Source organism: Cervus canadensis, chromosome 12 (assembly GCF_019320065.1).
Source record: "Cervus canadensis isolate Bull #8, Minnesota chromosome 12, ASM1932006v1, whole genome shotgun sequence".
NCBI lineage: Eukaryota > Metazoa > Chordata > Mammalia > Artiodactyla > Cervidae > Cervus > Cervus canadensis.
The window spans coordinates 22,362,006-22,383,933 of record NC_057397.1 but is presented as its reverse complement, the minus strand read 5'-3'; the positions used below and the strand labels follow the sequence as shown (position 1 = coordinate 22,383,933).

At 39.9% G+C, this 21,928-nt stretch overlaps 1 protein-coding gene across 3 annotated transcripts in view; it reads left to right on the top strand.

Annotated features, from left to right (window-relative positions):
- The first annotated feature begins 76 nt into the window (after positions 1-76).
- Positions 77-21,928, top strand: part of PLAG1 (PLAG1 zinc finger) — a 49,339-nt gene continuing 27,487 nt past the window's right edge. For all 3 annotated transcript variants that reach the window (XM_043484076.1, XM_043484074.1, XM_043484075.1), the window contains exon 1: positions 77-255. The gene's annotated coding sequence lies outside the window, so the exon portion shown is untranslated. The remainder of the gene's footprint in view (positions 256-21,928) is intronic.

Here is a 21,928-nt window from a genome sequence, read left to right as displayed (position 1 = left end):
GGGGCGGCGGCCGAGCGGGCCGGGGGAGGCGGCGGTGGGCGCGACGTCGGCGGCGGCGGCGGCGGCGGCGGCGGCAGCTGCAAGTTGGGCTGCAGGGGCAGCGCATACACTACAATGGCTGCTGGAAAGAGGCGTAAGGAAACAATTTCCAGGCCCGCCGCGTCCAGCCCGAAATATGAGAAAAAAATTATTAGAAATTCCGCGGGCGGTGTAAAGGCGGCGGACTGGCCGGAGGGAGGATGTTAAAGCCCCGCGGTGAGTTCTCCCGGGGTCCGGGGCGGCGGAGAGGCGTTTAGCGGGAGAAATATCAGGGTTATTTAAATTATGGGACTCGCTGAGGGGGCAGAGGAGCCGCGGCGGCGAAAGGAGGAGGAAAAAGTTTGTGCTGCTCTCAGCCCCTGTTCAGGACCCCAGAGAGAAAAATAATAATAAAAAATAAAATAAAAATAATCGGGCGGGGGTGCGGGGACTCCCGAAGTCGCTTCTGACAGGGCAGGGGGCGATGCGGCTGGAGACCCGAAGGTGAGGTCGGTGGGAAAAAAAAAAACCCCTTTATTCAGGGTCTGGAAAGTTTGAAAAGTTTTCCTCCTCCTCCGCCTCCTCTCTGGTGCTGCGAATATTGTGACAGCGGCAGCGGCAGCAGCGAGAGCGGAAGACATTAGAGACCCGAAAAATAAGGGAAAAATTAATATAAATTCGGTTTTGAGAGTAAACTCTCCGCATTTTCTACCAAAACATCCCGGGGGAAGGTGGGTCCCCAAAGGGCCTGGCGGAAACCCGCAGTCGGCAATATTTGGGGGGCACTTGGAGTGACTTGGGGGGAACTTTGCCCCTTTTTTCAAAAGAGGTTTTTCTTTTTTGGAGAAATGCATTTGTTTTCGCCCTTTCCTCAGGTGGGCGAGTCGGGGTCGGGGTGCGGGGTCTGCGAGGAGGTGTGAGCCCCGGGTGTGTGGCTGCGGGGGGGGAGGGGGGTGCTAAATGAAAGCAGGAGATCTGCACAGACCAGGGACAGCTTGTTGTCAGTATCATAAACAACCAAAATGGAGGGAGAACTCAGGCATATAACCAAATAAAAATTTTTTAAAAATCGCAAAAAAATCCCAAAAAATCCGGGATGCTCCCCCTTTTCTCGCTCAAGGTAAAAGGATGAACCGCCTTTCCCCTGAAGTCCATTTTGACTTTGCAGGGACCAAGGAGTTAATATTTATTTATTTTTTCAAAACTTTCGAAGGGCAAAAGCCTTTTATAACTCAACCGACAATGAGAAAACGTGAAAATCCGATGCTCGAGAAGGAGGGGGAGGGGGGGGGAGGTGGTAGTGCAGAAACTGCTAAACTTAATGGTAATGTGGGCTGATTTGACATAAGATAAACACTATATTTGCTATTTTATAACTCTGTTTTAATGATCGTTGCGGATTTTTTTTTCTCTCCCCCCGGTGGAAAAAAAAAAAGTGATGCCATTTTCTTAATAGAGTTAATATGTGTGATTGGAAGAATAAACCCTTTCGGCTTTGAATTGCATTTTCGTCGCATTTATGCTTCAGGTTTTGTTGGTGGCTCCCTCCTTTCTTTAAACTAGGCTCTACAGAGGAGGGGTAGAGAGGTGGTGGTGCACACAGAGGCTGGTGTGCAAGACTGGAGCACCTTTTGGGGTGGGGTGGGGACTTACTGAGCTGCTCGCCTCCTGACACGTTTGCTTCACCTGCTCATCCTCAGGAAAGAATGTCCAGCCGAGGTTTTCTGGTTTTATGTATAGAAAAGGATGGTGCCTCTTGCATCACAGTGAAGTTAATGGGAAAGTGCTGCTGATGTTGGTTTCCACGTGGGATGTGGGACAGAGCAGGGCATTTTAAAGGGACAGCTTCTCTTTTCTTATGATTTTTCATCACCTACACAGAAGCCCTGCGTGAGGACCAGCAGCAGAGGTGCTGGGAGGGTGTGGTGATGGAAGAGCCTCCTCTTTCCATGACTCAAACGCACCCACCTTTAGCAGTGATGGAGGGAAAGGAGGGCTAAAGCAGGCTCAACAGAAGATGGATATTGTGTAGATCAGTTTGTTTCCAAGCTGTTCTTTTGTGTAACAAGCCCTCCCAGGAACTTTGCATGTTACATTGCTGTGCTCTGGAAGCTGATTTTGGAAGGAATTGTGGAAAAATGGAAATAGTTTAAGGTGTGTGGTGTAATGGTATAGCATTATTGAACAGTTATGAATTCTGTGCAGTGAGATCAAAGAGCTGTGTATGCCCATAATATGATTTTACAGCCATTTTGTAAAAGCTGTAAAATACCTAATATTCAATTTGGCTTAAGGTACAGTGAGGACTTCTGGTTGAAAACTGCAGACAGAGTGGTGGAGATTCTTTTACTCTGTAAGCAGTAGGCATTTCTTTAAGGGAAAAAAAAAGCACATACACCAACACCATGGAAAAGTTTACACATACCCATTTTAAAGCCCCATCCTATACATGTGCAGTAACTCTGTGCCTTTGAAATGAAAAGGTTTTAAAGTCCTGTGACCTACCGGTTTGCATCTTTTAAGTTGAATTTATTTGTGTTATTTAACAGGAAATGTTTACTGATCATAAACTACTATTGACTCTGATGGCTTAGATTTTCACAATATTTTCAAAATTGAAAATATGTAAGTTGTATGCTGTACTCTATTGGACATTAAGGTTCACCTTGAATAGAATTTACTTGTGTTCCATTTTCCACAGGTATATGAAGTTTCTGGAATAGATACCTATTTTCCTTTGTTTTTATGATTTATAGAAATGGATTAAAATAAGGACTGGATTTTTAGACTTCTTATATAGAATATTTTTTCTGGCCATACTGTACAAACAAATTATTATTTTGAAGTCTGGTGTACGTTAACCTGTGTTCACATCTGAACTCTTACCTGCACTTTTCTGTAAATACCTCCATAGTAGCAGTTACATCCACATAGTGTGGTTTCTGATTTTGGAAGCAATTGCAACTTTCTAAGAACTCATTAAAAAAATTAATCCCGTGAATCCCTGTTAAATCAAAATTGATTGGAAAGTGATTAAACTGTCAGTGGAGAAGGGAAACTCCCCCCCCCCCAAATAATCTTTGCAGAGGTCTTATGGTGCCATTAATTCTTATAAAACCTTTGAAATTTATCTTACATGTTCATTGTAGTTTGGCTGGAGACAGTTACATTGAGTATAAGTAGTCAAATTCAGTATGGATTTAAAATAAGTGAGACTTTTAAATCTTGAATAGTTGCCACTTTGACAAACCAGTTACTAGTATCAGTAAATTTAGTTTCTGTAAATGTGAAGAAAAAGTATTTCTTCCAGTTACATGAGACCATGGAGTTATTCAGTTTGCTTGGACACTTCACATTATGATTAGTTTATTGTCATCCTAAATAAAAGTGCTGGTATTGTGATTTTTTTTTTTTCCTATGTCACAAAAGGTGGTATGAAACCTTCTCCATGTTTGGGTTTTACACACCTGGCTACTTGTCTGAATCAGAAAATACATTCAGAGCACACAAGTATAAAACCTGTAATTCCTTGGAGAGTCTCATTTAGCTAGGACATAGCATAATTACTCATTTGAATTGATTGTACTGAGTTTTTGTAATGACTAAGAAATACTACCTGTTGAACATCCTTTTTCTGAAGCTACTATTAAATTGTACCAATTAACAGAAATAAGTTAAGGCTGTTGTATACTCATAATCTTTGTATACTCATAATTTCAGGTAGAATTAGAGAAGCCTCATAGCTGGAGATGCTAATTTGAAATTTATATGCCTAATTTTGCTATTGGACATTCTATAAGGAATTTAGCTGCTGTGGAAGATGATTTATAAATATGAGCTAATTCTGATAAAATTCAACATCTGCATATTTATTACATATCTAAATATTTTAATAAACAGACATAGCTAAATAAATTAGTGAATATGTTTTTATCAGTATATTTTCGAAGTTGTAAGTGTACTCTTGGTGTTTTAAAACCATACAAAGATGTCCTTTTTTTTCCTTTGTTTTTAACATAATCCTGGTTGTCACTATATACATTTTGGTTTGGTATTCTGAAAATTTTCCTTTCTAAGAATTAAATTGTTATTTGCTGAATGAAATATAATGCTGCTGTCTTTGAGATTTGAAAAGCTTGAGAACTAAACCATGTATCTATAGCTGTCTTTGAAGTTTTGTTTTGATAATCATTTGCTCCTTGAGCTGTGTAATCAAAATATTGGTTCCTTCCAGGAATGTTTTAATGTTCTTTATTTAGAATCTTGTTCTTTGGAAAATTAATATGTCTGAAAAGTTACCTGTTACACACACATATATACAGACAGACACACACCCAAGAAAAAAGTTTTACTGAGTAACTTTACTTACACAATCTGGAATACTTGTTCGTTTTGATGTGTTTCCAAATGTATAGGAAATAAATAAAAATTTTCCTCTTTATATTGATAACATCTTAGATTCTTTAGTTAAGTTATTTGAGTAAGGGAAGAGTTTCAGAAGAAGGCAAGAACAACTGAATGTGCTCAACAAAATCCAGGATAGTGAATATGTTCAAGGTAAAAAGGCTAAAAGTTGTCCCTTGAGCCATTTTTTAACTGTTTTAAGAACCTGATAAACACCTTATCTGAAACATCAAATACTTTGAAAATATATCGGACACTGCAGAGGAGCAAAAATGGACCCTTAATTTCTTTAATTGTAACAGGAATTAATGTAGGCAGCATATTTAACCAATTAGTAAGTGTTTAGGTAGCCTTGGAAAAGTATTTACAAATAAGTTAAATGTGAGGGCAGGGTACAGTGAATTGATGAACTGAAAGTTAACTATGATTTTAGAATTCATGCAGGGGAATTCTTTCCCATTTTACAATAAGACCACTTTGGAAGTAACTAATTTTTACTTTTGTGTGTATTTCAGTACCTAATTTTTTCTTTTTTTGAAAAAGCCTGAACCTGACATCTGTGTTACTACATTTCTTTTATAACAGGGCAACTTTTATATCTCATTAGCAAATTTAATTTGAGAAATTAAATACAAAATTTTACATCATAACATTTTCTGAAAGTATTGATGTGTAGTTATTAACATTTGAAGTTGTGAGAAATATACAGGTATGAAAGCCTGGTAGACATTATTGCAGGGGCATAATTTGATTTTTAGTTTTAAATCGCTTGGCCTAGTGCCCAGTAGTTTTACATTCTACCCTGGGTGTCCACCTGTCTCTGCCTCCTCCCTCCAGGGTGGTATTGACAAGGATATGGTGATGAGGAACTACCAGGGGTGCTTTGGTATTTTTGTTTTCTGATTTTGTGTATGCACTGGTGTGTGTTGTCCAAGTGTTAAGGTTTTTGTTCTTTTTTTTTTTTTTTAATGCTTATCAGAGAACAAAATCCCAATTTTAGAAAACAGTATCTCATTTTTAAAAAGTGAAGTGGTGTGATACTGCATTAAAATTGTTAGTATTGAAAAGTCCCTGGATGTCTTGTAAACAGAGTTACTGCAGGGACATGGCTTTAAAACTAACCACAGTATGTGGGGGGAATTTGAGATGGCAACCCAAGAAATGGGTATGCCTATGTAGAATGAATGAATTTAGGCAGTTGTATCCTAGGTTAATAGAATGAGCAATTTGCTTGAAGTGTTTCCCTGTGTTTTTTTTTAAGTGAAAACTTTTTCCTAATTTAAATACATAGAAAACCTAGAAATATGAATGTGTTAGAAAGCAAAAATGTTCTTTTTGATGTTTGTTTGTTTGTTTTCTTAAAAAAAAATTGTAAGGAAAAGTGTATTATAAGAACCTAAGTGTGTACTAAAATGTCCAAAATTAATGGGGAAAGAACTAGTTATATGAGAAGATCAGATTTAGTCGTGGTAACTTTAAAATTTGACTTCTGTGAATAAAGAATAACTAACTATAAAGCAAATAATAGTAAATTTACTCCCCCAAAATGAGAGTGATAATTGGGGGAATCTGTAAGAGAGTATTTTTAATACAAATTGCTGGTTTATGGTAACCTTTTAAAAACAGATTCCTCCCCAATTTTTCCTCCATATCTTTAGACTTGTAGTAAACTAAATTAAACTCTAAGAATAATATGTAGTGGTTATTCAGAATACTTTATTTTTAAATAAGAAAAAATGATTTTTTGTTATTTTTTAAGAGAGTAAAGTTTATTTCAAATGTGTACCTAAGTGAAGTACTTAAGATTCTGAAAAATCTTAGAAACTGTTGAAAATTATTTTCTTAATTCTTCTTCAGAAACTTTAAAACTTCCAATTAAGTTAATGAAATAAATTTTAAAACCTTAGTTTAAGAACAGTGTACTTTCTGAACTTTTTTTCAGGGCAGTTTAAGTCATTTCTTCCAGACTCAGTAACATTTTAAAAGCTTTTCACAAGGTAAAGATAAGAACACTCACAAACTTTTTGATTTCTGAAGTGTTTTTAGAGGTAGGCTGACAGTTAAAGAAATTTTCTTCCCCATTTATTAATTAGCAATTGATTTTCTGAAGGAGAATCTAGACCTATTACAGTATTGTTTTCGAGAGTGGAATATTCTTTTAATATTAGAAAATATTTTAAGGGTAAAAGAGGCATCTTTTCTTCAAGGGTCTCAGCAGACTGTGGTTATCTGCCATTGCAGAGCCTTGAGCTCTACCTTTTTTTGAGAGTCAGAGACTCATTTTAGGCTTTCAGATATTAAATATTTGAATTATTGTCTCAAACCAATGTTCGAATTGCATATTGTTTATTGATTATTTATGATATCCTATCTTTTAGTTTCTGAATATGGAAATGTTAGTTGTCAGATGAAATGCTACAACTGCAAGGCTGCCATCCGATTTTTTGAAAAATTTTATCTTTTAAATCAATAGTTTGACATTAGAGCCTTGAGTTTTGAGATACATTTTCGGAGACTGTTCAACTAGAAGTCAGAGAATGAGGAATTTAGTCCCTTTGACTAATAGGCAGAATTAGAAAAATGTTTTAATCAATTTTTTTCCACTTGAAGATATTTTAGTAAAAAGTTGGCTGAATTGTTCTTAATCAGAAGAATTTTAAGAAATTGAACCTGAAAGTTTGAGGTAGTTCAAATGTGCAGGTTCAAAATAGCCCCAGTTGAATTTTAGACTAGTAGATTTTCTCAGTAACTTGATTTTATTTCCTTGTATTGCCTTAATGTTGGAATTACGTAGAGCCCACATCACTTTTCATCATATTCTAAAACAGTTACACTAATAGGTTTTATTTTTATCAACTTTAGACAATGAAATGAAAATACTATTTTATATAAGGGTACATTACCTTTTTAAAACTATTCTGTGCATTTCCTAAATTTAATTTCTTTAACTATTCCATTCCAAGGAAGAGAAACTAGCTCCTTTACTCTAAAACTAAATTTGCTCTAAATTTGCAGTTTATGGGAGAGTTGTCACTTTATATGTTTACATAAGATCTATTATAACCTTAAACATAAATATTAATATGATTATCATATCTGATTATAAACTATATCTCAAACATGAATTTGCTCCCCTTCTCCTAAAATTGTTTTCTGAATAAAACTGAGAAAATATTTTTCTTGTGTTTTTCTCATTTGTTATTGTTTGAAGTAATTTAATTGGGTAAGTTTTCAATTTCAATTATATTCCTCTTGTAATATTAATAGAATTTTACCTAAAATTACTATTCAAATACACAGTGTCTCAGCAGTAAAATAGAACTAGATATATAATAAAATAGTTAATTATACTATGAGTGGTAGAAGCAGTCTTAGTAGTTCTTATTTGGAATAGTTTAAAATGGCTCAAACAAACTGCCCATGAGTATAAGGCATACCTCTAACAGCAGTTAGTGATATTTTATAGTTTTCTTTTTCTGCTTCATAAAGTTTGAGCATTCTCAGAGCTACTGTCATGCAATAAATAACTGATTTAACTATGCCCTGTGTAAAGTACACATATCAGGTTTAGCTTTTAATACAAGTTGCTTTAGCTTTCTTATAAGAAAACTGAATAAGACAGGTGTCCCTTAGTTATAATTTGGTGGGCATCACATCTTAAAAGATATTACGGGTAAAATATATTATCATAATCACTTACCCAAATCAAAATGAAAGTAAACGATCAAGTAATTGTTTTAATTAGACATAGAATGATGGTTTTAAATATTTAACTAGATAACTTGATGTACTGCTGAAATATAAGGAATTTTAATTGAAAGTTGTTATCGTACCCGAATCTATTTTTGTATGCCTCAAAAGTTTGTAAACAAAAGTGAACACATGTGAAAGTCTGGTAGCTTACAAACGTTCCTAAGCATCTATCATTTGACAGTTAATGAAAATGTATTTTTTAAATATATGGGCAAAATTATTTCAATAATTATAACATTCAATTATTATACTTATTTTTCAAAGAAAAATGGAGAGGAATGGTTTAGTGTTGCTTATATCTCTATCAGTTGCATATTCATTGCATTTGAAATTAATCATTAAAGCATTTGACACTTTAGGGATATTTTAGGCTTTTTTTCTTTTCTTCTAGTAGTGTAACAGTGTTTTCCTTAAAACCCTTTCTTTTTGGACATTATAATCTATTTAAGATAGTTATTTCAAAACTTTAACTGCTTTTATTTAATAAGAGAATTTCTGTTCCCTAGATCATGTTATTCTTAAAAGAAGTTCCTATCTTGAAATACTCTTAATCATAGCTAAGGTTATTTTTGTAAATATATGCTAGAAGCTTTCTTCTTTCTGGTGTTAGGCATTTATCACTATGAACTTATCTCTCAGAACTGCTTTTGCTGCATCCCATCAATTTTGGTATGTTCCATTTTCATTTATCTCAAGGGTTTTTGTTTTTTAATTTCTCTTTTGATGTCTTCTTTGACCCTTTGGTTGTTCAGTAGCATTTTGTTTTATCTCCACATATTTGGAAATTTTCTGGTTTTCTTCATGTAATTGTCCTCTAGTTTCATACCATTGTGATTCAGAAAAGATATTTGATGTGATTTCAGTTCTCTTAAATTTATTGGGACTTGTTTTGTGACCTAACATATGGTCTGTCTTGGAAAAATGCTTCATGTGCACTTGAGAAGAATGTGTGTTCTGTTGCTCTTATAGAATGTTCTGCCAATATGCATTAAGTCTACCTGATCTAACATGTCATTTAAGGCCGATATTTCCTTATTTTCTTTCTGGATGATCTAACCATTCGTGTAAGTTGGCTTTTAAAGTTCTGTTCTATTATAGTATTGCTGTCTATTTCTCCCTATGTTTACTTTGTTTATTTAGGTGCTCCTGTGTTGGGTACATGAATATTCACAGATGTTATATCTTCATGTTCAAATAAACAACCTAACTTTTAGAGATATTTGAGGAACTATAAAAAGAGTCAAGGAACTAGAAAAAGAAAGGAAGGAAACATGAAAGATTAGAGGAAAAAATGAAAAAGAGACTAAAAAGATAATAGAAAAAAATCAATGAAGCTAAGAGCTGGTTCTTTGAAAAGGTAAATAAATTGACAACCTTTAGCTAGACTCATCCCTCCTAAAATAGAATAAGAAATGAAAGAGATAAGTACAACTAATACCACAAAAATACAAAGCATTCTAAGAGACTGCTATGAGCAGCTATACAGCAACAAATTGGACAACCTAAAAATGGACAAATTTTGAGAAACATAACAAGCTACCAAGACCGAATCATAACAAAATAGAAGATCAGAACAAATGAGTTACTGGTAAGGAGATTGAATCAGTAATCAAGACTTTCCAACAATCAGAAGTCCGGGATCAACCAGATGCCTTCACTGGTGAATGCTCCCAAGCATTAAAGAAGACTTAAAGGCATGCCTCATCTTATTGAGCTCTATAGGTATTGTGTTTCTCACAAATTAAAGGTTTGTGACAATCCTGAATCAAGCAAGTCTGTTGTTGCCATTTTTTCCAAGAGCATGTGTTCACTTCTATGTCACATTTTGGTAGTTCTCACAATATTCAAACTTTTTCATCATTACTGTATTTGTTACGGTGATCTGTCATCAATGACCTTTGATGTTACTATTGCAAAAAAAAATTACAACTCATTGAAGGCTTAGATAATGATTAGTATTGTTTAGCAATAAAGTATTTTTTAACTACATTGTGTTTAAAGACATTCTGTTGCACACTTAATAGACTACAGGATAGTGTGAACATAAATTTTATATGTACTGGGAAAACAAAAAAAAAATCATGTGACTTGATTTTTGCAATATTTGCTATATTGCAGTGGTCTGGAACCAATCCTGCAATATCTTTGAGGTATGCTTGCAATTTCAATCCTTCTCAAACTCTTCCAAAAAATAGAAGAGGAGGGAACTCTTCCAAACTTATTTTACAAGGCCAGCATTGCCCTGATACCAAAACCAGACAGGATGCCGCAAGTAAAGAACCTCATAGGCCAGTATCTTTGATGAATGGTCTTCGCAGGTGGCTCAGCGGTAAAGAATCCACCTGCCAATGTGGGAGACTCGGGAGACATGTGTTTGATCCCTGGGTTGGGAAGACCCCCTGGAGTAGGAAACAGCAACCCATTCCAGTATTCTTGCCTGGAAAATTCCATGGACAGAGGAGCCTGGTGGGCTACAGTCCATGGGGTCACAAAAGAGTCAGACACAGCTGAGCAACTGAATAAGCAGGCACGCATCTTTGATGAACGTAGATGCAAAAATGCTCAAAAAAGCATTAGCCAACCAAATTCAATATGTTAAAAGGACCGTACACCATGATTAAATGGTATTTATTCCAGGGATGCAAGGATGGTTCAACACCCACAAATCAGTGTGATATGTCACGTTAACAGATTGAAGGATAAAAATTACATGATCATTTCAATAGATATAGAATAGGCATTTAACAAAACTTGATATTTATTTATGATAAAAAAAAACTTTAAACAAATCAAGTGTATGTACCTGAACATAGTTATGACCGTATATGGGAAGCTCAGAGCTAACATCATACTCAGTGGTGAGAACCTTTTCTCACTCAAAGGTGAGAACCTTTTCCTTGATAATCAGGAGGAAAGAAGGATACCTACTTTGACCACTTTTATTCAACACATATTGGAAGTCCTGGCCAGTCCAGTTAGGCAAGAAAAGAAAATAGAAGGCATCCAAACAGGAAAGGAAGAAATAAAATTGTCACTATTTGCAGATGGCATGATACTTTATATAGAAAACCCTAAAGACTCTCCCCCGACCAAAAAAAAAAAAAAAAACTGTTAGAACTAGTAAATGAATTCAGTAAAGTTGCAAGATATAAAATCTGTATAAAAAAATCTATATGTTGCATTTCTATATGTTAATAATGAACTATCCAAAAGAGAAATTAAGGAAACCATCCTACTTAAAATTGTGAAAGACTGTATGCTGAAAACTGTTAAGACATTGATGAAAGAAATTGAAGAAGTCACAAATAAATTGAAAGATATCCTGTGCTCATGGATTAGAAGAGTTAACATTGTTTAAATGTTCATATTTCCCAAAGCAATCTACAGATTCATTCAATCACTATCAAAATTCCAAAGGCATTTCTCAGAGAAATAGAACAAACAATCTTGAAATTTATATGAAACCATAAAAGACTTGGAGTACCCAAAGGAATCTTGTGAAAGAAAACCAGGCTGGAGGCTTCACATTTCTTTAGTTTCAAACTATACAAAGCTATAGTAAGAGAATAGTATGGTATCAGAATAAAAACAGACACATAGATCAATGGACCAGAACAGAGAACTCAGAAATAAACCCATGCATTTTCGGTCAATTAATACATGACGAAGGAGCCAAGAATATCCAGTGGGGAAAGGACAGTCTCTTCAATAAATCATGTTCAGAAAACTGGAAGCCATATGCAAGACAATGGAACTGGACCACAATCTTAAACTACGCACAAAAGTTAACTCAAAATGGATTAAAGACTTGAACATAAGACCTGAAAACATAAAACTCCTAGAAGCAAACACAGGCAGTAAGGTCCTTGACACAGGTCTTGACAATGATTATTTTAAATCTGACATCAAAAGCAAAAGGAATAAAGGCAAAAATGGAAAAATGACATTACATCAAACTAAAACTTTCTCCACAGCAAAGGAAATCATCAACAGAATTAACAGACAACCTACTGAATGGGAGAAAATATTTGCACATCATATATCTGATTAGGGACTAATATTCAAAATATATAAGGAAGTCATATAACTCGAAAGCAAAAAAAAAAAAAAATCCAATTAAAAATTGGCAGATCTGAGTAAACATTTTTCCCAAGAAAGCATGCAGATGGCCAACAGGTTCATGAAAAGATGCTCAACATAATTAATCATTAGGTAAATGCAAATCAAAACCACAGTGAGATAACACCTCACAGCTGTTAGGATGGCTGTTAAAAAAAAGCTAGAAATAACAAGTGCTGGCGAGGATATGGAGAAAAGGGAACCCTTGTGAACTGTTGGTGGTGTAAACTGGTGCAGCCACTATAGAAAAAACAGTATAGAGTTTCCTCAAAAGATTAAAAATAGAAATATTGTATGACCCAACAGTTCTACTTCTGGGTATTTATCCAAAGAAAACAAAAATAGTGACTTGAAAAGGTATATGCACCCCTATGTTCATTGCAGCATTATTTACGATTGGCAGGATATGGAAACAATTTAAGTGTCCATCAGTGAATGAAGGGATAAGGAAGATGTGGCATGCATGTGCATGTATGAGATATATATTAATTCATCCATTAAAGAGAATGAAATCTTGCCATTGATGACAGAATGAATGGACCTCAGAGGTCTGTGTAAGATAAGTCAGAGATAGGTGCACACCATATGATCTCTCCTATGTGGGATCTAATAAATAAATTAATTTTTAAAAAACCCACGCTCACAGATACATAGACCAGATTGGTGGTTACCAGAGGCAAGGAGTGGGAGATGGGAGAAATGGATGAACTGCTTTTGGTTTTGGTTTTGAGTTGAAATAAATAGGAAGCAAAAACAGTTTAAAAATATATATATATATATACACTAGAGATCCAATTGGTGTGCTTAAGCATTGGATCTGATGTGGTGCTTCAGTTTCATCATACTCATTTCACCTATTATCAGCCAGTGCAGGAAGAGGAAGAGAAAGCAATTTGTTTTGAGAGAAGGGCAGTTGATCATATTCAGGGGCTGACTCATAAGAGCCTTTCTAAAAGGCATGATACCTCTGCCAGAATTAAAAGGAATTTCTTAATTAAAACCATAATACCCGTGTGTCTAAGAAGTGTTTTCATAATCAGATTTCAGGCGCACTTGTGTGCCTGCACGGGCCCTCCCAAGTGTTCTGCTGTTTGCACGTATTTGCTCTCAGTGCTGCCACCCTGTGTATGGCAGTGCCTCGGTCCTGTCTGCACTAATTTTCCGTGTGTGTGTGTGTGTGTGTGTGTGTGTGTTTTATGAAGCGATAGTGTCCAAAAGTATTTCGGGAGAATGAACATGCATATTACAATAAATTTTAAAGATATTTTAGTATACTCTGCCCTGTGTTTAGTGCTGTACTAAATCTAGACTTTTAAAGGTTACACAATTCAGAAATATGGTATTCAGTTGCCAAAAATGAAATTTGGGGGATTTTTAAAAGACAAATACCTTTATCTGTTTCATCCGTCACTTCACTAAAACAAGGTGGATTGTACTAGTAATTTCAAAATAGCTTGAAATTGGTGAAATGTGAAAGCAGAGGGTTTGATCCTTCAAAGTTGAGAAATATTATAAGATGTTTTGTTTTAGCCAAGTTTTAGTTAAAAGTTCTTCCTAGCAAAAGCAAAACCAAAAATGAGCACAAAAGAGACTGTTTCTGTTTAAAAGAAAAAGAAACTAAATTTGATTGGTTAAATTATTCCCTGAATCATTAGACAACATGACTTTTAAATTATATCACCCCAAATATTTTGAGTATCAATACTGCACACCAGCGATAAAGTAGTTCACCTGGGTAGCAATCTCTGTTTTCACCTATATTATCTCATTTAATTTTTACTGCAATCTTGTGAGATAGGAAGTGCAAGCGTAATGTGTATGCAAGGAACAGTAATGACTTCAGAAACTGAAATTGTTACTTTTGATGAGCAAGTCTCTAGACTGTACAGGTCATAGAAGCTCAGTATATTAATTTGCTAGAGAGTAAACCTGAATTATCTCCATATTGAGGACTTATTTTAAAAATCAATTTGTCTCAAAGCTAAAATTTTCAGTCGTGTAGTTGATACTGAGTAACTTCAATTAGAAAGTACTGCTTGTCTAGATACTTTTAAAAGTTATAGATGAGGGGGAAATTTTTTTATGAATTTACTAAGTTAAGGGAGATTTTTAAAGATGTACACCTAAACTTTTTTAATGACCTTAAATTGATACAGTTTTACTAATCTTTGCTTTCAAACACATTTATAGCAAAGCCTTCTGATATCAGAATAATGAACATCTCTTTTTTAATGTTTGGCTAGTTTTAGTTCAGTAAATAATGTAATCATATATCATAATTGGACATACTGTTTAGTTTGGTTAATTTCAGATGTTAAGCTTCCCAGATTAGAACCGTCACTGACGATTTTACCACTCAGGAGAATTGAAAGAACGTTATGCAATATGTGGTGCCATTCCAACTACTGCAAAATTCCAAGTCAAGTTCAAAATCTCTTTTTTTTTAAATTTTTGCTGGGAAAGATTGAGGGCAAAGAGAGAAGGGGGTGACGGAGGACGAGTTGGTTGGGTGGCATCACTGACTCAGTGGACATGAATTTGAGCAAACTCCGGGAGATAGTGAAGGACAGGGAAGCCTGGCATGCTGCAGTCCATGGGGTCACAAAAACAGTTGAAATTTAGTTGATGAACAGTGATTCAGGTGTGCAGCAAAGTGATTCAGTTTTATATGTATGTATTCTCTTTCCGATTCTTGTCCATGTAGGTTATCCCAGGATATTGATCATAGTTCCCTGTGCTGCCCCCTTGGTCCTTGTTCACCTGTCTTATGTACGCTCGTCTATGTCTGTTAATTCCGAATTCCAGATCTTGTTAGCATGTGCTTATCTCTGTAAGTTTCGGGAGTTAGAGACACATGCTACCTTTGATGGTGGCCATTTCTTGACTTTGTCCGGTCTCCATGCAATGCTTTTCTCATACACCTGTCCACCTCTTAGCTACTCTAATGTTAAGTCCCATCTCAAACCATCTCTTTTTTTTTTTTGAAATTTCTTTATGCTTTCTCTAAATGAGAGCCAGAAGTGGGGAGAGTAGCTCCTACGCCTCTAAGGGTACTGATGTTGGCCTTTCCTTTTTCCTTGTCTTTTTTTTTTTAATTGCCTTTCAGATAATAGGTTGATATATGAAAGAGATGCTACCAAGCAGTATGTTTTAAAATGCCAAGTGAATGATGGACATTAAAACCTAGATCTTCAAGGGAGGGGAGAGGTGACCCTGGAGGTGGGCTTTGCACAAGGTATGATTTGGGAATAGACAGAAGGAGGGATGACATTCCGGTAGAGCGAATGGTTTCAGGAGGGTTTAGGGGGCAGAAGTGTGCTTGTCAGCAGTCTCCAAGAGGACCAGTCCACCTGGAGGGGGTGCCATGGTGGGGAGCAGGGCCAGGTGGAACTGGAAAGGTGTGCTGGGGCCTGCCGTGAACCACCTCGCCCACAGACTGAGGAACCTGCAGTCTGCGCTGTAGATGGCACTGCAGGTTCTTGAGCAATGGAGGGTATTCGGAAAATGAAGTCGATTCAGAACCCAGAATGAACTGAGCCTACAGGTGTGAGACTAGAGTCACAAAAATGTTAATATGACCCAGATTTGGCGTGGTAGATCCACTGCTGCGAGAATGGCTCAGATCTCCATCACCACGCCCATTCTCACTAGCCAGCTCCAGACCTTCATTCTCAGGGCCGCTTGGACCTAGCCAGCAGGCATCTCAGACCTCAGTTGTCTTATTTACGGCCCCACTGTTCTTTCAGGCCCCTGGTCAGGAAACTGTCTTTTCTGCGTTGAGTTGGAACTTCTGTTGTAGGTTTAGTACTTCTGTTGTAGAGATACCAAACCAAGTGGAAATGTAAGGGAAGAGTAGGAGGATTCAAGTGGTCCTGGAGCAGGGAGTTTGGGCGGGGGGCGGGGGGGGGCACATCCAGCCAAGAACAAGGGAATGATGAGGGCCTCGGCCTGCAGCGCCCACTGGGTACTGTCCTGGAACTGGGGCCTAGGGCATGGTGAATGAGCGGACTACTAGTCAGTGAGGCTGAGAGGGAAGACTGGGGTCAGGATAGACCAGTCCTCACTGTTATGGAGCAACCCCATGGTTCAGAGCTGGGACTGCAGTGGCGTGATGCCCCTTCTTCCCTGGGTCTCCTTCTCACCCCTCTGCTCCGTCCTCTCATCGTGAACCCCCAGCATCTGGCCTGCTCCAAGCCCCCTTCCTCCGTCCCCTCCCCAAGTCACAGAGAAGCTCCCTGCCCCGGGCCTGCCCCGCAGCCTGGTGGGGACGGCCTCAAGTCTCCTGCCCCCTCACCCCACCAGGACTTCAGGCCTAGGCCATCTCCACATCCACGTCCTCGTACAGGACAATTTGTTCTGTCTCCTGTTCAGCTCGCAGATTGACAGAAGGCCCACCAAAGGCCAGGGATCCCGCCAGACTCCGCCAGGTGGGAGGGAGGAGACGGTAAGCAGCCATCTCACCCATGGGCCCCCCCGCCCCACGCCTGGGCCCTCCTACTGTGTGCAGACAGACCGCTGCCCACCACCAGCAGGCCAGCCTTGTAGCCAGGCCGCAGAGACAAACGCACGCACCCCAGAGAAGGACGGGCACAGGCGACAGGCTTGGGGAGGATGTACACACACCTGGAGCCGGGGGGACCCATAGTCCCCGGGAGACACACACCCACAGCAGTCCAAGGGAGACACGTACCCTGGGTGTGTGTCTCCATGTCTATGACTGTCGTCTGTAGTTCTGCAGAGAGAGAGGAGGGGAGAGGGGGAGGGTTGAGGGTGCACCCGGCTCAGGCCAGGGAGGGGACAGACATACGGTGGGGAGGGATACACGCTCCCACGGGGTCGGGGTGAGTGACTTAGTGACACATGTCCAGAAGACAGGTGGGGGGGAGGGACAGACACTCAGAAATGGTGGGGTACAGGCCACTGTGGCATGGGGCACTCACTTGTGGGGACAGAAGGAGACCCACACAGGAAGTGGGGGAGTCACACCCGCAACAGGATGTGAAGGGAGACACCCGCCCTGGGGCATGGGGATGGAGAGGCCCCTCTGCACCCAGGAGAAGCTGGACACCCGCCCCGGCATCCAGAGCCAGGGAGAGACACGTGCACTGCAGGAGATGGACACCCAGAGGGGAGAGAGAGACGCACACCAGGAGTGGAGACGGGTGGCTGCAGCCCCGATCGGGAGAGGAAGACAAGCAGTGGAGAAGGGAGTTGGCACAGGACACACGTGTCCGTACACTGCGTGCACACGTGGAGGTGGGGTGGGGAGAGGCGTGCGCACACCATGAGGGGAGAGGCAGACATGAGCAGGGGCACACACAGGCCCCCTCTGCACCTTCTCTGTGCCCACCTCCAGGGTTGGGGTGATGTGTCCTGATGCCCTGTGGGTTTGTCCAGAGAGAATCTGAACAGACATTATCTCTCGACCACTCAGAGGACCTGACCCTCTAGGCCACCCTCAGGTCACAGCTCCACGCAAAAGGCCAGACCTCAGTCCTTTAACTCTCATTAAAGGACCAAACTGCAGTATAGCCCCATTCAAGTTGTTTTTCTCTGAGCATAATGTCCATGTCATCACACTCATCTCCCGAGTTTTGAGAGTAGGATTCAGAATCTTGGGTGTGCCCAGACTCTAACCCATGAGTCCCAGCCTCTCCTGGCCCCAGCACACAGCGGGCTTGGACTTGAGTAGGGGCGTCCATGTTGCCCATTCGTGGACCTAGGTCTTATTTGTCATAAAATCTGCCCTCACCCTCGAGCTCTTGGAAGATGTCCACTCCTGAGCTGAAACCATCAAAGCTGGGTCTCAGTCCAGCTTCGCACCCATCCAGTACTCCTCCAGGGTCTCCCCTCCCGGCTGGATGCCTGCCCCCAGCCAGACCCCCTGTCTTCCTGATGTCAGGTCGAGTGGCCTCCTACACCCGGAGCACCTGCCTGCACTGCTGCCCCCTCACAGCGTGGTCCAGGGGTGGGAAGGTTCCGTGGGGAGCGCATCACCTGCTGTTACCTTTACCGAGTGCTCACTGCGCTCTCGCTGGCACGCTCCCACCTGGCAACTCCTTTAAGCCTCATCACAGCCCTGTAGATGGTTGCTGAGCTCATCTGAGTTCCGAGTGGGAGAGGAGGAGGAGGCTGGGAGAAGTTAAGTAACCAAAGACTAAATGAGATAGTGCCTGAAGAAGCCTCCGCGTGGCCCCTGGTTCGCACACGTGCTCCAGTGACTCTCATTGTCTGACGGCCCTGTGGACTTCTCCCTAGTAGTGGTGACGGTGTTAATAGTTCTGCCATAGAACCAGGACCTCTGAGAGTCTGCTGCTGCTAAGTTGCTTCAGTTTTATCCGACTCTTTGCAACCCTATGGACTGTAGCCCGCCAGGCTCCTCTGTCCATGGGATTCTCCAGGCAAGACTACTGGAGTGGCTTGAGGATCTTCCCGACCCAGGGATCGAACCTGTGTCTCTTATGTCTCCTAAATTGGCAGGCAGGTTCTTTACCACTAGTGCCACCTATTTCTAAGAGTCTGGTAGTCTATTAATAAACTAATATTAATTTATTAAGTGATTAGTATTTTCCTTTTATTTATACTCAGTATTTGATAGAGTAGGAATATCTGTTTTATGTTCTAATTAATACTAATCTGTTAGTAGCTCATACTCTAATAGAGATTGCTATTAGAATTTATAGTAGACATGAGGTAACTTTACGCTAAGATCACCGAGAAGACTGGTCTGTCAGGCTTGCTTGTCAACAGCCTGTTCCCCTACCACCAACCTTATGGTATGGGCTTCCCAGGTGGCGCTAGTGATAAAGAATCCCCTAACATTATCTGCCCCCAAATCCCTTCTCTTGGCTGCTGGGCAGCTCTGCTGTCCTGCCTGAGGCTCACCATCTCTTTTCTCGTCCCACTGAAGATGGATAGATGTTTACCCCACTGGTTCTGATTCTCTGCCAGTGGAGATGTTCAGGATTCTCCAGGCCAGGCTGTTGGAAGCTGGACTCTGCCACCTCCCTCCATCCAACTGTCCTCTTTTCCTTCAGACCTTCCTGGCCTCACCTCCTTTCTCAAACCTCGCCACTCCGGGCTCCCATGTGTGTGAGAAAGTGCGTGCATACGCCCTGCACACAGGCCCACCCTGTTGCCAAGCCTGGCAGGTGCTCGCCATCCCCCTCCTCTGTGTGATGCTCCCCTGGGTGCCGGTCCATTGACTCGCTCCGTGACTTGGGGCCCATCCCCTGTGAGGTGCCCACCACCTCCATCCCTCCGTGTTCAACCCCTTCCCAGCCAGACATGGTTCTCTGATCTTGCTAGACTGATTTAGCCTTCACTCTTATTACAGTTAAAAATGACCCAGCCATTGTATGCTAAATGATTGTTTGAAAGACTGAATCATGAAAACCCTCTCTCAGAATATTTATTTGTGGAAAATAATGTACACAGTTGAAGGGCCATGACTAATAAAGGTATTTGTTTCTATTAGTTTTACATCCTCTCAAGCTTCAAGTGGTAATTGCCTGGCTTCAGCAGCGCATGTAGAGCGGCTGGTTGGCCTGTGACCATATGTCAGGGTTTCAGATACGATTCCTTCACAGAAGCTGTGAGTCAGAAACTGCACGTGTATATTATCTTTTCTGACTTCATCATCGTCAGCTGGGTTTTATTGAGCACCCATGAGAGTTTATACACAAGAGACGCTGGTTTGATCCCTGGGTCACGAAGATCCCCTGGAGAAGGAGATGGCAACCCACTCCAGTGTTCTTGCCTGGAGAATCCCATGGACAGAGGAGCCTGGTGGGCTACAGTCCATGGAGTTGCAAAGAGTTGGGCACGACTGAAATGACTGAGCACACACACAGCACATGGAATTTGTAGTACATTCCATACAGATTTATTGTGGAGGTTAAGTTTAGGGCTGCATTTAGAGATGTTTTGTAAAACTTGTTATAGAGTATGTCAAAAATACTGAAAAATCTAAAGTGGGGAGAACAGTAGAATGCATCCTTATCTATCCATGACCAGTTTCAGCAGTTACCACCTCTGTGGGGGACAGGGTGGTCCTCCTACCCACGCCCACCCTTTCTCCTGCCCACTAATCTAATACAGAATTATTTCCCATCACTCGTATAGTTTTGGTAAGTAATTCTGAAACGTACACTCTTTTTAAAGATATAGTTACAATACAACCGTCATGCTCCAAAAGGACAGCAATGCCTTAATGTCATCAAATACAGTGTTCCGTTCTTCCCAGTTCTCGCAGTTTTTTTTTTTTTTTTAATCTGCATGATTCAAATCCAGTAAGACCTGTTTATATAGTCAGTTGACATGTCTCTCAAGCCTATTTTGGTCTATAGGTTACCTCTTCCTTTTTTTTTCCCCTTAAAATTTTCTTGAAGAACTGATTTTTTGGGGTTTTGTTTGATTTTGTCCTGTAGAGTTTCCCACAAGTCTGTATTTTGTTAATTGCATCCCTGTTGGTTGACGTGCCTCATTTTATGTGAGAAACAGGTTCTGCTTTCTGCATCCAAACACATTAAAAAGTCTCCCAGAAAAACAAAAGTGGGGAAGGTGGAATGTTGAAGAAGTAAATTTTGAATGAAGTGCTATAAGCAGTAAGAATGACATTGATATACGTATAGTAAATCTAGATATGTGCTGTCTTATTTCTGGTGGAACGTTGATATTCACATCATCAACAGTGATGATCAGCACTGACAGATATTTCCTTCTAGTATAATTTTTCTTTGAACCTGTGTTAATACTTTTGTAAATTGGGACCTTCTTCATTGTCTGTGCTAATACTGTATAAAGGTTATTGCCTGCATACTTTTGTGTTACTTCTACATACACCTCAGAAGCTAGGCTCCTTTGAAGGAGCGTCTTTGAATTCAGAGCATCCTTTGAATGAGCACCATGTGTACTTAGCCTTCCCTGTGGTCGGCCAGGTAGCTTATGTCTAGTCTTCACTTGATGCAGTGAGGGATGGTCTTGTGCATAAATCATTATGTGTGTCTCATGTTTTCTTCAGGTAAACTCTCAGGTGTGAAATGAGTGGAGAAAATGGTAAATGCCTTCTTTTACTTGGCCATTGTGTGGCCAGTTTGACTTCTGGAAGTTGCCCGTAGTACCTGGGAGTGGTCATTTCCTTAGCTCTGCCCAGCGTGGTCATGACCACAGTCTATGCTTTTTTATTTCTCTTGTGTATATTTATGTTTCATTATCTTGCCCATGCTTAGCAGTCCCCCCACTGCAACCATTATTAATTTGTCTTTGACACCTGAGGTTTCTAATCTTCTCTGCACCAAAAATCTCAGCAACCCAACCTGTTGGGGTTTTTTGCCTGAGAGATTGGCCCTGAGTGTGGGAAGGCCCAACACCTGCCTCCACAGTGCAGTGTGTGATATGCGAGGATGTGGGACACCTTCTTGGGCTGCTCAGGACTTGTGTTCCTCCTTTCTGTCCTCTCCCCTTGTTTCAGATCATTGATGTTTTGGTTTAAATGAAAGATACTTCAGGTTCATGGTAGGATGAGGTGGGAGAAACTCACCTGCCAAATTCTGAGTTAGAATTTGCAAAGCACATAAATTAAGGGAGTAATTATTCACATTACCCCAAATTCCTTTTTTAAAAAAATAAGGAT